General features: G+C 35.1%; 1 protein-coding gene across 3 annotated transcripts in view; it reads right to left on the bottom strand.

Annotated features, from left to right (window-relative positions):
- The window catches only part of PARP8 (poly(ADP-ribose) polymerase family member 8), a 163407-nt gene that overhangs the window by 93413 nt on the left and 56878 nt on the right, over positions 1-13116 (bottom strand). The window lies entirely within an intron of this gene.

Genomic DNA, 13116 nt, shown 5'->3' with positions numbered 1-13116 from the left:
CTCACTGATCCCTCTAGAATTCAGGAACTCCTAATGAGTCTCTTCACTTTTCATGGCCATATGGTTATTTTCACAGGCTCAATAAGAATCTGCTCGCTCTCTTTTTTTTTAACCAGGATATTACTAGACAAATCAACGTGTAACCAAAGTTATTCCTAGAATATCATATTTTAAAATGATTTTCATTTAATCAGGAATGACAAGCAACTACTGTAGGGCAAGGAAAGTGACTTTTATGTGGAATTTATGCCTACAATTCTCTGCCAGAAAAATGGCCAGGCCAAAAGAGGGGTGAGAGAGGTCACTTTCTGGCGGATCGGTGGGAACCTTAGCAAATGTTGGGAGCCTCAACCAAACAGCTACTTGTCCAATTATGTAGATACTGAAGGTGAAATCTGTTGTAGATTGTGTCTTGGTTTTGCTTTTCTAGCCTCAGAGAAGCAAATAATAGAGGCTTTTACAATCCCAATTAAAGATTTCTTATGAAAATTTCTGAAGAGAAGTTCAATTCTATCACCTTGAGAGTTCAAGATTCTAGATTTGCAAACTCAAGGAGGCCTCTACGGCCAGTTAACACTCTCGTTGTAGTTTTTTCTTTTTTTTTTTTTTTGATGAAGAATTACCTTTGGAAATTACTTACGATCACAGGAAGAAGACTATAAAGAAACACAGTCAAAAATATTAAAATGGGCAAGAAAGATTCCGAGTAGTTTCCACTGGAATAGTGGGCATTGTTCAGTGGCCCCTGCAGTGATTATCTGATTCCAAAGAAATTTCTGATTGCCTCAGCTATTATTCTACTCTATGGGATAAAAGCTAAGTAGTAAGACAAAATAAAATAAAATGATCATAATGCAAATGATTCCTGGGCATGGCATGACAAATGAGCTTTTACTTAGTAAACAATATGTATCTCAGTAAGTAAAATGTCTGTACCTCCAATTCTCATTTGAATCATGTAAACATAAACAAAGAAGCTTTGGAATTTGTAAGTGAATGCCTCCTTATTTCAGATTAATTTAAGTGCTAAAATAATAAAGTCAGCTTTACAAATACAGTAGACTTTGCTTAAAATACTTTGGGGTTATTGAAAAGTTAGAGGTAACTAAAAGGTCCATGAATAGGGTCTGGTCATATAAATAATAAATAGTATATCCATTACAAGGATGCTGCAGCACTAAAAGGAACGTAAAACTGTAATCTCATGTGGTGACTCCATTTTTGTTGAAACTCTGGATTTATACAAGTTTATCAAAATATGGATTTATGGTTGTATAGGGTTTTTTTTGGTGGGGGAGAAGGGTCTGAGTGTATCTTTTATGGTGGGAACGTTGCTTGGATCACTGACTGTTGTTATTGCTAATGATGTCTGCTTTTCTTTTCTTCCTAACTTTTCTGGAATAAATGTTATAATAGTAATCAAGTACATTTATAGGGGAAAACTATTAGAATTAATTTTAAAATTATATTCCACAACTCAAATAAGAATATATTAATAAAATGGGGGAAACTCCTCTCTACCTCCTGGCTAGAACCTATATATCTTTCAGGAATTGGTTTACATTTTTAATTTCTCAGGTCCTGCCTCTCAGGTTCTACCTTGCTCTGTCCCAGCTGCCCCGGACAGGATTCAGTCCCCCTACTAAACACTTTCACAGGACCCTGTACTAACCCCTCCTAAAACTTTTCACGGTTATAATTTAGGTAAATATCAGATCAATATCTCTTTCCCCCACTAGATCTAAAGTATCTGATTGTACTAGATCATGTATCTCATTCACAGTTGTGTCCCAGAAGTTCAATATTATGCATATTGAATCAAAATATATGTATAGCTCAAAATATATGTATAGCTCCCTTGCCGTGTACACTGAATGACTCTTAAAACATGGTAGAATAAGAAGTATTTTATGTCTTATCAAAGATAACCTAAATAACTTAAGTCTGTTTATAAGTCTGATTTTAGGAGAAATGCATAATACTTGTCTTCCACTCATGGAACAGATTGTTTTTATATGTGTGTTATTTTAAGGGACATAATTTGGCCTATAATGTGTCTGCATGAAACACGTGATTGTAATGGAATTCTGTTGTACTGTATAATGCCGGAAATGAGAACACAGGAGTCACATTGTGTTTATACACTATGTACAGAGGGTTCAGTACATTCATCTATAATTTTATAGGCTCAGTCAAAATCATAAGAATATTACACTTGATATTTGCAATATTGATTATAAAATCTGAAAAAAAAAAACAGCAAAAGGCACTTGAAGGCCTTGAAATTTCAAAATTTGCAGGCCATGCAAATAGTTTTAAATAAATTACAGAAAACATTCTGTTCACATAGCTCCCCAGGAGCCGTACAAATGTACACTGGAACCCTACTATAGCACTACGAAATCAGAGAAGCAACCATCAATTCAACTTATAAAAATGTTCCTCCCATCACCACAAACCCTTGTGTTCATGATGAATTTCTATACAGAATACATTATAGTGATACTGAGGCTCTAGAATATAGGTTTGTCTAACACTTGATTCTGCGTATATAATCTTGTTAGGGTTTGAATTGAGGGTGGGCATAAATGTCCCACTCTCTCCGCTTCCCTTGCTGGCAATGACTGTTAAGGAATAAACATGTGTCTTGGCATCGTTGATTCTGGCACTGTGAATTTACTGAAGAAAATGGGAAAACTCCAGCACCCATGGAAAGTCACTTCTCTATTTCTAAAAATAGATAAACCTCTTAGCCGTAGATAAGTCAATGAAGAAGTTTCTCAGGGCACGGAATGCCGAGAAAGGCAAAGCAGGGGCTGGGGGAAAGAACGAGAGAAAGCATTAACTGTCTTTGTTCAGTCGATCTGAGATGGAAAATGTATACTAGCCATCCTGGGGACATTTGCAATTTAGTTGAGGATTATACAGTTGTAAGGATGTGAAAGACGAAGGGGAATCAATGTTGTGTAACAGTAAATATGTTACTGACCAGTTGACTGGTTTGAAATGATTATGTGATTCTTCTGCAAACAATTCACCTACACGCCTCCCTCTGTAATCACGGAGAACTGAGTATGTGTGATTAGCATCACTTTATGCATCCATGACGGCCCAAAGCCAATGAAGAACTGGGTATCCCTCCGCAACACCATCACAAAGGTCTCTTCTCATTTTCACCCTCCTCTTCTTAAGAGGGCCACTGAGAAAGAACATGATGAAATTTCCTCCAAGAGAATTCCCAACCTCCAACTCTATCCTCAAGAGATCCTTCATGAATTATTATGAATTTCACATATACCAACTGAAAAGAGGATAAGTATCTATACGGGTTCTGAAATAAAACCTCCATAAAAAAAGAAAGATAAAATTCATTGTTAAAAGGTTTTGTATCACTCTTATCCATAATTTTGCAATTAATATCATTAGATCATGGACTCCCACAGGATTTTCCCAATGCTTCCAACATTATTTTCCATAACAAAGCAGGTCACTGAAGTTCGTCTTTCTCATGAGTAGAGTCATCAGTTACTGCACAGAGTAACTGAGCAAGGTAAGGAAACGCTCTACAGGGGACAAGGTCACTTAAGGAAGGCTTTTGGAGGTAACTGTAACACTTGAGAACACAACAGAAATTGACTGAAGGAAAAATGAACGAGTGTGAGAATCAGATCTATGTGAACTGTAGGCAATCTGACTTAGTAGGAAAATAAGTTATATTGAAAATAAAACAAAGCCTCACATGATTAAGAGGTTGAAAAAGATCATAAAGATATTAGATTTTACCACAGACAAAACCCCCTTATATGTATAACAAATTGTGAGGTAGTGAGTCAATAATTGATGTCACTTTCTAAATTATTTAACAACTATACCCTGAGTATAGTTTAACTGAAATCTAAACATATATATTACTATTGCAGCTTAATATACTTTTTCAAAAACTGTCCTATAAAATAAGAATATTAAGTTAAAGTCAATCAATCAGGGAAGCATTTTAAAGCTTTTTGAAAACTATTTCATTAAGTATTTAAAATTATAAAACTTTTTAAGCAGAAAAAAGATTTTCAGAAAGTATTGGTACCACAATAAACTAGTGAATGTAACAATAAATAAACAGACTCACAGATATAGAGAACAAACTAATGGTTACCTGTGGGGAGAGGGAAGGGGGGAGGAGCGATCTAGGGGTAAGGCGTTAAGAGGTATAAACTATTACGTATAAAATAAGCTACTGGGATATATTGTACAACATGGCGAATATTTTATAATTGCATATGGAGCATAACTTTTAACAACTGTGAATCACAACATTATATACCTGTAACCTATAATATTGTACATCAACTATACTACAATGTAAAAAGAAAGTATTGGTACTAGCAATTGAATTTGAATTTTCAGTTATTTTAAAAAGTCAAGTTGCCCACCAGACAGTCCAATAGACACCATCTGTTATGTTAGGAGCAAGTTTTGCACCAATTTTGAATCTGTCATCTATGAGTATAGATCAGAAATTTAAAAGCACTATTATGTGAAAATTACTCAGTTTCATTCCTATAGTTAACTAAAAAAAAAAAAAAAGATACAACCTGCTGAGTCAAAATTATTGCATGTTATTAGCATTTGTCATTAAAAAAATTTTTACTACTTTGTTTTCAAAGCCAAATTTACTCAATGAAATACTGAATGTTTCCAAAGCAGTCCATTAATTAGTTTTTATGTAAATATTAGTTGGCATATCAACTATTTCTATTCAGAATTTCTGTCAACCATGTTGAGCAAATCTGTACAAAACACTATTTGCATTTATAGCAAAAAGAACCCTGGCTTTAAAAATTACAAGTACTATGCACTAATTTCAATACAGAAATTCTACCATAGGTTTTGTGTTTGTTAAGATTATCTCCCACATGGTATGTACTTAATTCTTCCAGATTCTAAATCCAACCTTTCTTAGGGGCAAGCACTAAATTATTGTCTATTTATTGCATTGTATTTCCACTGCCAACAACAATTCTTATGCTCACATGCTAATCCTCTGGGAAAATTAATGATGATAAAGATCTCAGTCTCTTATCTGAATCCCCAGTGGCAAGATGTTTTGAAATTCATAGTTTTTCATATTTTAGAAAGGTAACAGAGTACACATTTTACATCCAACCATGAAAAAAAAAATACGTATAGAGGGAGATGCATAAGTGTTCCCACTATAAATACTTCATGTCGGTTCAGATCAGTTTACCACCAAATGTGAGCCAAATTTACAAAATAATTGTTTCAATTTTCAAAGCATTTTAGATTTAGAAATTCTGGCTAATGAACTGTACACAATCTATATATTTCAACTTTTAATATTTAAAAGGATGACTCACGGGGCCACATTCTGTAAATAAGCAAACACATAACATTATAATAACAAATTTACACATAAATACCCAAGCATTGAGTCCTATACCTTATGCTTTCCCAATAACTGTAGCCCAAAAAAAAAAAAAAAAAAATCTGAAGGGAATAATGAACACTTCCCATCATAATAAGATCAGGATGACTATATCTTCACAATGGAAAGAATAAAAAGCTGTCTAGTGATCTTTCATTCAGGGTTCAACAAGCAAATAAATACACTGAAGATGTCTACCAGACTTATGAGATTTACATAAGTCAGATCTCTACAAGCAAATGCACAATTCTATGAATTCCCCATCTCACATTTTCATTTGACTCAAGTCCAACAGAAAAATATGCACATTCTTTTGGACAGAAGAGTGAAAGAGAAAGCAATTGAACAAAGAAATTCAAAATGGAGAGTTTTGTTTCGATTTCACTCTATAAAGGCCAAACCAAAGATAAAAGATTTTGGAAATGAAAAAAAAAAAGTTCATAATATGATCTTGATTTCAGAGTGTCTGAGTGGAATAGATGACAATAATCACCTCCTGCACACCCTCATTTTACAGATGAAGAAACATAAAAACATAAAACATAAATTCAATTCCATGTGTAACCAGAAGCAGGGCTAGGTTTCCTGACATTCTCCTCTAAGTCTTTTTTGATCTCTTATGATTTTGCACACTGAGCCTTTTGCTATGGCAAGAAACTTCTCATTATTTTGCCACAATATCTTATCTTTTTCTTCCTCAAAATATTTCTGAACATTTAGTCAACAGAACAAAGTTACTGTCCCAAAGTCAGCCAAACCCCTCCAGGTACCCTTTCCTTCACCAGTCACATTCCTGGCTTCTAATTAATATACTTATGTTTCTGCAGTTATTTCTTCATCTGTTACAAGTCACCTTTGATCATCGTTAACAAAAGAACTCATTAGTACTCTAAAAGCATAAAGTTATTTTCAAAGGAAATCATTTAAAATAAAACAAAAATATCTCAGTGATTTTTGGCATTGAATAAATATTTCATCAGCTAAAGTACTAGTTAATAATCCTCACAGACTCAGTTCTGTCACATTGGCTTTTTTCAAGACATAAAATAGATTTGACATTTATAAAATTACAGGGACTGACAAAGGAAAAATTGATAAAACTAAGACCAAACAAAATCCAGTTAAAATCCATCTACAATTTGTGATGATGACTCTAAGTTTTATGTTTTTAAAAAAATCTATTTCAATTTTAAAGAGGAAATATACCCAGGTGCTTGCCCTAATTCGTAGTAGACAAGTTAAAATACTTTTTCATACCTTAGTTAATATATTTCCATAAGTGTTCGCTTTAAGAAAGCATTTGAAATGTTTGACTAGAACTGCATTCTCAGATGCATCTAGCTCCTTTTTCTCCCATTTTACATTCTAAAATAAATTCTGTTCAGGTAATGGATATTTTTAAAAGTAAGAAATATTTCAAGGCCAGGCTTCATAGTCCTAATGCATACATTTTTTTTTTCCTTTTAAAACCAATGAGGATTTTTGTTTAAAGTCTGCAAGGTGGCAAGAAGGATACTGAAGTTGTCATTGGTGTCAAGAAGGAGTCCAAATTTATCGGTAAGAAAAGGAAAAACATTTGAGATTCCTAATCTGGAAGAGATGGATGGGCGATGCCTGCAGGAGCTATTCATACCCAACTGAAAGAAATAATTTAAAAAGAGTTGACTTTCTGAACTGCAAAGAGAAATAAAATTTACTCCCATAACATTCATAGAATTATAGTCATAAAAATGGACCTCCCTCTAGGTCTCTCCTTTTTTTAGGTGATAGAATTAAGGCCCAGAGAGGTCGATCAGTGTGCCCTTGGTCACACAGCACTTGGTCCAGAACTTAGGTCTTCTTTGGTCCCAAATGCCTTTCAATAAATTTTATCATTTTTATGATTATTTAATTGAACCTACACAGCATATTTATTAGCATTTATATGTTGCAGAATACCAGTTCTTGCTCCAAGTCAGAAATTTTTCAATTTAACCCAATCATCAAATGTATTTAACAGCTAAATGTGAAGCAAAGTTATTTTTCCTCTGTAAATTGTTTCCTTAACGCAGCAGTTTTTGTAAATGGAGACATGTCTAACTCTATTTGGTGTCAATTTTGCAAATCTGTATTAGTTATCAAAGGAAAGTTCCCATAAGGATGAAGTGACTCTGTTCATGTTTCCTCAGTTCATAGTTGCCAAAGCAATGAGAGCAAAAATTTGTCTCTTTTTTTTAACATGAATGAAATTTCACTTTAGAAAAGAAGCAATTTTTAACAACTGCACATTTATATGTGTACCACAAGACTGAACCATAAAACTGCCACACAAATAAGTAAATTTATGAGAAAAAGAAATGTTTAAATCTTCAGTCAATTTGAATTAAAAATGAGCTACTGGTTACTTTTTTTTACATTAGTGAAGATCTCTGCTTTGTCTCATCGCAGTAATAAATCTTTTTCCAAGTCAACATATAGGTGTCTCCGACACAAAAGGATATGGAAAAACTCTAAAATACTTCATATAAAATTTCATTTTGAGTGACATGAAAATCACATCTTATAAATTACGCAACATTTTAAACTTTGCTAGAGAAGCCATCAACTCAAAAATATGTAAATTCCTCAATGTCAAAGTATTTAAAATATTAAAATATTAGTTCTAGTGCTCTTTCAGACGTGTTTCTGTATTAGGTGTTCGCAGAAAAGAAAAGACAAGTAATGATGGAAGGGATGTAACCGGAAGTCCCATATGGGTGCCAAAAAAAAAAGAAAATGGAAAAGAAAAAACAAATCTGTGTAGTTCTTTTAAGATCTGAGGAAACTGGAGGATCTTAACTTTGAACGTGTGATTCCTAAGAAAACAAGGGCCTGACATAAAAACAAATAGTTTGACAGATAGGAAAAGTGAAGCTGTGATAACCATCAATTAACCATCAGCACTCCCTGAGTAGTAGTAGAGAGAAAAAAGAATACAAGGGTGAGCTCAGTTTTAAAAGACTGTATGAAAATATCAAAATGACAGAAGTTTCTTAGAACTCAAAATGTTAAGATCAACAGCCTCATTTTTACCATTTTTAATGAGTTGGTTCATAGATAATTCAAAATTCAGATCATTCTTTCAAGTCAATCTAATTCAATAGCATCCATTCATCCCCTACACCCACTCTGTTATCTAAAATTGCAAGTATCAATGAAGTGTCTTCACTGGATGTTGTCATTTAACAAAGGAGACAAGATAATGGCTTAGAAATACTTACTAGAATGTAAAGGAAAATACTTAAGGCTTAATTTATTTCCACCTAGAAAAATGGCACAGGACTAATGAATGCAGGCAGTGGCCATGTCCGCTCAGCTCCAGTCCCAGGATTTTTCTTCTCAAATATGCACTCACTTAAATAATGCACTCAAACATCTCACCCCACTCCAATAATCCCAAACATGACTTTGAGGAAAATTCAACATAATTATCCCATTATGACTATATTATGACTAAAAATACTACAAAACAAAGGAGTACTTTTAAAAGCACACAAGAGACTTCACAAATATGACAAATATTAAGTCCTTGAGAGAAATGACATTCACATTCAGAGTGAAAAGAAGGCATAACTGAATTCAATAATTAGTTTTCACCAGTTATTCAGAGTCGAAACTCAACATTCATTCAACCAAGTATAGAGTAAATGATTATTGAAGACCTAGTCTGTGTCCATTGAAGGAAAACACAATGAAAATATCACCCAAGTAAATGAAAATTACAGTGATGACAAATGCCCCAAAGGAAGGACTACATCTTAAACTGGAGCACAAAATGAGGGCACGTGACTTGCCCACAGTGCAGGGGGAGGAAAGTTTCCCGGCCAAAGTGATAACTGGGCAGAAATTTGTGGATGAGCAAACGAAAAGGACTGGGAGAGTTTAAATGCACAATCCTCATTCTTCAAAATTTTCATTTCCTAGTCTTTCGATTTCAAATGAAGTGTAAAATGTAGACCTATTCATGGGCAGAAATTGCATTTTATTCCCCTGTGTACCTGTAGTACCCGTAGCCCCGGGCACAACAGAAGGTGCAAATCACAATCGACTTTAAAACATGTTGTTGAAAAGAACTGAAAGCAAGGCAACAAGGAATGCACACTGCCTGAAGTATTTCACTTTTTAAACATACTGTCCACATCTACCAGTGACAAGAGTTTGATCAAAGTCTACACACAGTATCTATGCAAAGAACACCACCACAAAAAGAGGGATACAGCTTGAGTGGATCAGTGTCCACCTTTTCCAGAGGAAGCCAAGCCCGGTGGGAAGCGGGGCAGTAGGCACAGGCACAGGGCTAACTCCAACAGAAGGGACTATTTGGCACACTAGAGGGCTGACTCACTACATGTCGAAATGGGCCTCCGGCTCTTTATATGAGGAAGTAGCTCAAATGTTCATTACAAAAGGCAGAGATGGTCATAAAAATTCTATAGCCCTGCTGACAGGGAGCTCAGGATAAAATGATTACCAAAACCGCTATCAGGGCGATGCCCCGTCACTCACCAAACACGACTACAGAGAAAGTGCCTGTGTTTCTCTTACAAACTTGAAAGACCCTGAGAAATCTCAAATAGTTTTGATTTATGACTATAAACATCATCTTTACCATAGCATGGGATTACCTTGTCCTTAAATGGGGGAGTAGTTGCCAATGGCACACTCTTCTGGTTATTTCCACAAAAAGAGATAATAAAGGAAACGGGGATGTATTATTTCAAGGTGTGAATTTCCTCCCGAAGGAACCTCCCCCAACCCCCTCCAAATAAAAGAATCCTGCCTTTTGGGCAAGCAGAGTGGCCAAGAACAGAAATGATCCAGAGTCCAAGCACTGATCAATGCCTCCTGTACTCGCACGTGTCCCGCCTGAACAACCCTGGGTGGTACTGCCCTTCTCGGAGAATACTCAGGAGCTAGCAAGTCTACGTGAGGCCAGCGTGCACAGAGCTCTTTGTGGGTTTTCCTGCACTGGGCAAAGGGAACTGTCTCAACCACCGCTGTGCCCAAGCCAGCTTTGTTAAATGGAGCTTTGTTCTCAGGGGATTTTTTTTAATTGAGACATCATTGGCAATATACAATATGCTTTATCGTGGTGAGTGACATTAATCAATGTGGTTAAATGAGGGGAAAAAAAAACAGCCTCCCCTCTCAGATTCTGAAATCAAATCTGAGGTACTCCTATCAGTAAAAACATCTCTATAAAATGGGAACAGAAATAAAGCTCAGAAGGCAGCTAACGAAACAGTTTACACATTCTTCTTTCAATCAGTATACTTTCACTGAACACCTTTTATGAACCAAGCACTTAATTAGGTCATTTAATAAAACACCCTAAATTCACTGTTATCGTGCAGTTGAGACTCCCAAGTTTAAAAACATTCCCGAAGTCACAGCCTAAGGGAAAAAGCGAAGCTTCGAAGTTTCAAACTCAGATCTGTCACACAGCTAAGTAAAAGAATTTTTAAAAAAAAAGGTTGAGAGGGGGACAATTGGAATCAACAAGTCATAGCTGTGGAATAAGCACATATAAAGCAACCAAATCCTCGGCCTACTGACAGTGGCGTGGAAATACCACAGGAGGAGCTGGCACAGCCATGAACAGCCTAGACTCTCAGGGTGGCTTCTACAGTCACAATTTGAAGGAAATCTCACATGTAGGCAACAGAATTGGGAAAACTAAGCAGCTCTGCTTGCACCCTGCTAAGGCCAACACTAGCACTGCCATACTGCAGTACAAACACCAACAGAAAAGGACGTACGGATTATATTTTACAACAACTGGCAGAAGACCTAACAGATCCACCTCTATTGCAACGTAACTTGACTGTAAACACTGGTTTCAGCACCAGTGTGGTAAACTGTAGAAACAACTGAAAACGTCTGCCATGGAGGAAACAATTAGTAAATTGATGCATTACCCTTTAATTTCTGTTATTTTGCCCACTCATTTGGCTTTAGTTAACCAGCCATTATTAGCAGTAAGCTCACAAAGTACGTCTGAGTTTCACAGACATGCCCTGATTAATGTGTGCTCATGTTAGGGAGCAAGAGTTAGTCAACGCCTTCTCAGATTAACAGTGAAGACTCAAATATAAGGTTTTCATTTGAACCTTTGTGTAAGTATTTTATTAAAAGTGCAAATAGGTAAATGATTCACTAATTGTTTTTCTTACTTAAGACATTAGTCAGCATTCACCTCTAGCTAATACACACATACACAGATATTATGTAAAATGCTTTATGAAAAACAACTAAATTCATTTAACTGGTATTAAACTACCACGCCAACCAAAAAAGTTCAGACATTTTAACTACAATTATAACAATGAAAATATAAAAGAGTATCATATATAGCCAAAACTGTATTATATATTGCTTTCACAAAATAATTTTAAAACAAATAACATAATTACATTATTTTTCCCTAATAAACTGTAGACAGGTGGGTAGAAGAGGGAAGAATCATCTAACATTTCACAATATATTCATGAGCAATCATGTCTCTTGGACACAGTGGTGATTTCTATGCATCTACGCATCAATTTATAAATGTCAATTCAAGTAGCTGCAAATTCATTTCTGAACCAATCAACTTTTGCCTCTTTAGTAAAGGATAACCAAACTGATTCCTTTCCTTTGCCATGCTGGCACATACACTGTGTCACTTTAAAGGAAACAAAATGACACTTTTGATTAGCTATAATTTATTTTAAACGTGTCTACTGAAAAGTAAGCAATTTGCATGCTTAATAAGGTAGGTAAAAGTAAAGAATCAATTTTCACACATACAGTATAGTTTCACCAAGCTATATATTTGTTCATTCCAAAAGCAGAAAGGAAAGGCATGTAATCTGAATAGACAATCAGATTTTTAAGAATTTCTACAGTTGGTCCTGAAGAATATTTATAAGCACGTCACTGCACAGATGGATGTGGACTCAAAGACAGTGATTTCTCCTGGAGGATTTCAAACCCTCCACTTAAACTTTAAAACAAAACTGAATTTCTCATAATTTAAGAAAAATTTCGATGCTTCTAAGACTTAACACTTCGAGAATTTTTAAAAATATCCTTCCCCTCTTCCTAAAAGAAGGTTTCAGTTCTGTTTTGTTTTTTGTTTTATCTAATAAGGAACAGAAATAAACCTCTTTGGGGAAACCTGAAATATTCCTCACTGATGTGTTTTTTTTTTAAATTTTTCTGATTCAGTTTTCTCTTTGTTATTTTCCTTCTTCAAGAACTTACCCTTCAGTCCCTCCATTAATACATAAATACAAAAATAAACCTAATCACCTCCCATGAACCCCACCGCCCAAAAAAAAAATAGAACTTATTCTTACCTCTAGGGTTACAATCACCAAGGGTAAAGGTACTACCTGCCATGAGTAAATCATAAATTCAGTGGAGCACACTGTCTCAGAAACTTAAAGAGCTTCCTAACTATTTACGTTACAGGTATGAAGAAACGAGAAAGAGAGATTAAGGGATTTATTTGATACCATATAGCAAGAAAGTGATAGAATTAGCCCCAGAATCTAGTTTTCAAGCAAATCCAAACCACCTAAATGAAATAAAATGTGTATCAGCCAAAAGCAACAACTTCTTTTAGAAAAGACAGGCTTTCTGGCCTTTGATATCCAAATACTTGATCATATTAT

Source organism: Camelus bactrianus, chromosome 3 (genome assembly GCF_048773025.1).
Source record: "Camelus bactrianus isolate YW-2024 breed Bactrian camel chromosome 3, ASM4877302v1, whole genome shotgun sequence".
In the NCBI taxonomy this organism is placed as follows: domain Eukaryota; kingdom Metazoa; phylum Chordata; class Mammalia; order Artiodactyla; family Camelidae; genus Camelus; species Camelus bactrianus.
Note: the sequence above shows the minus strand (reverse complement) of the source record. Positions and strands in the feature narration are given on the sequence as shown.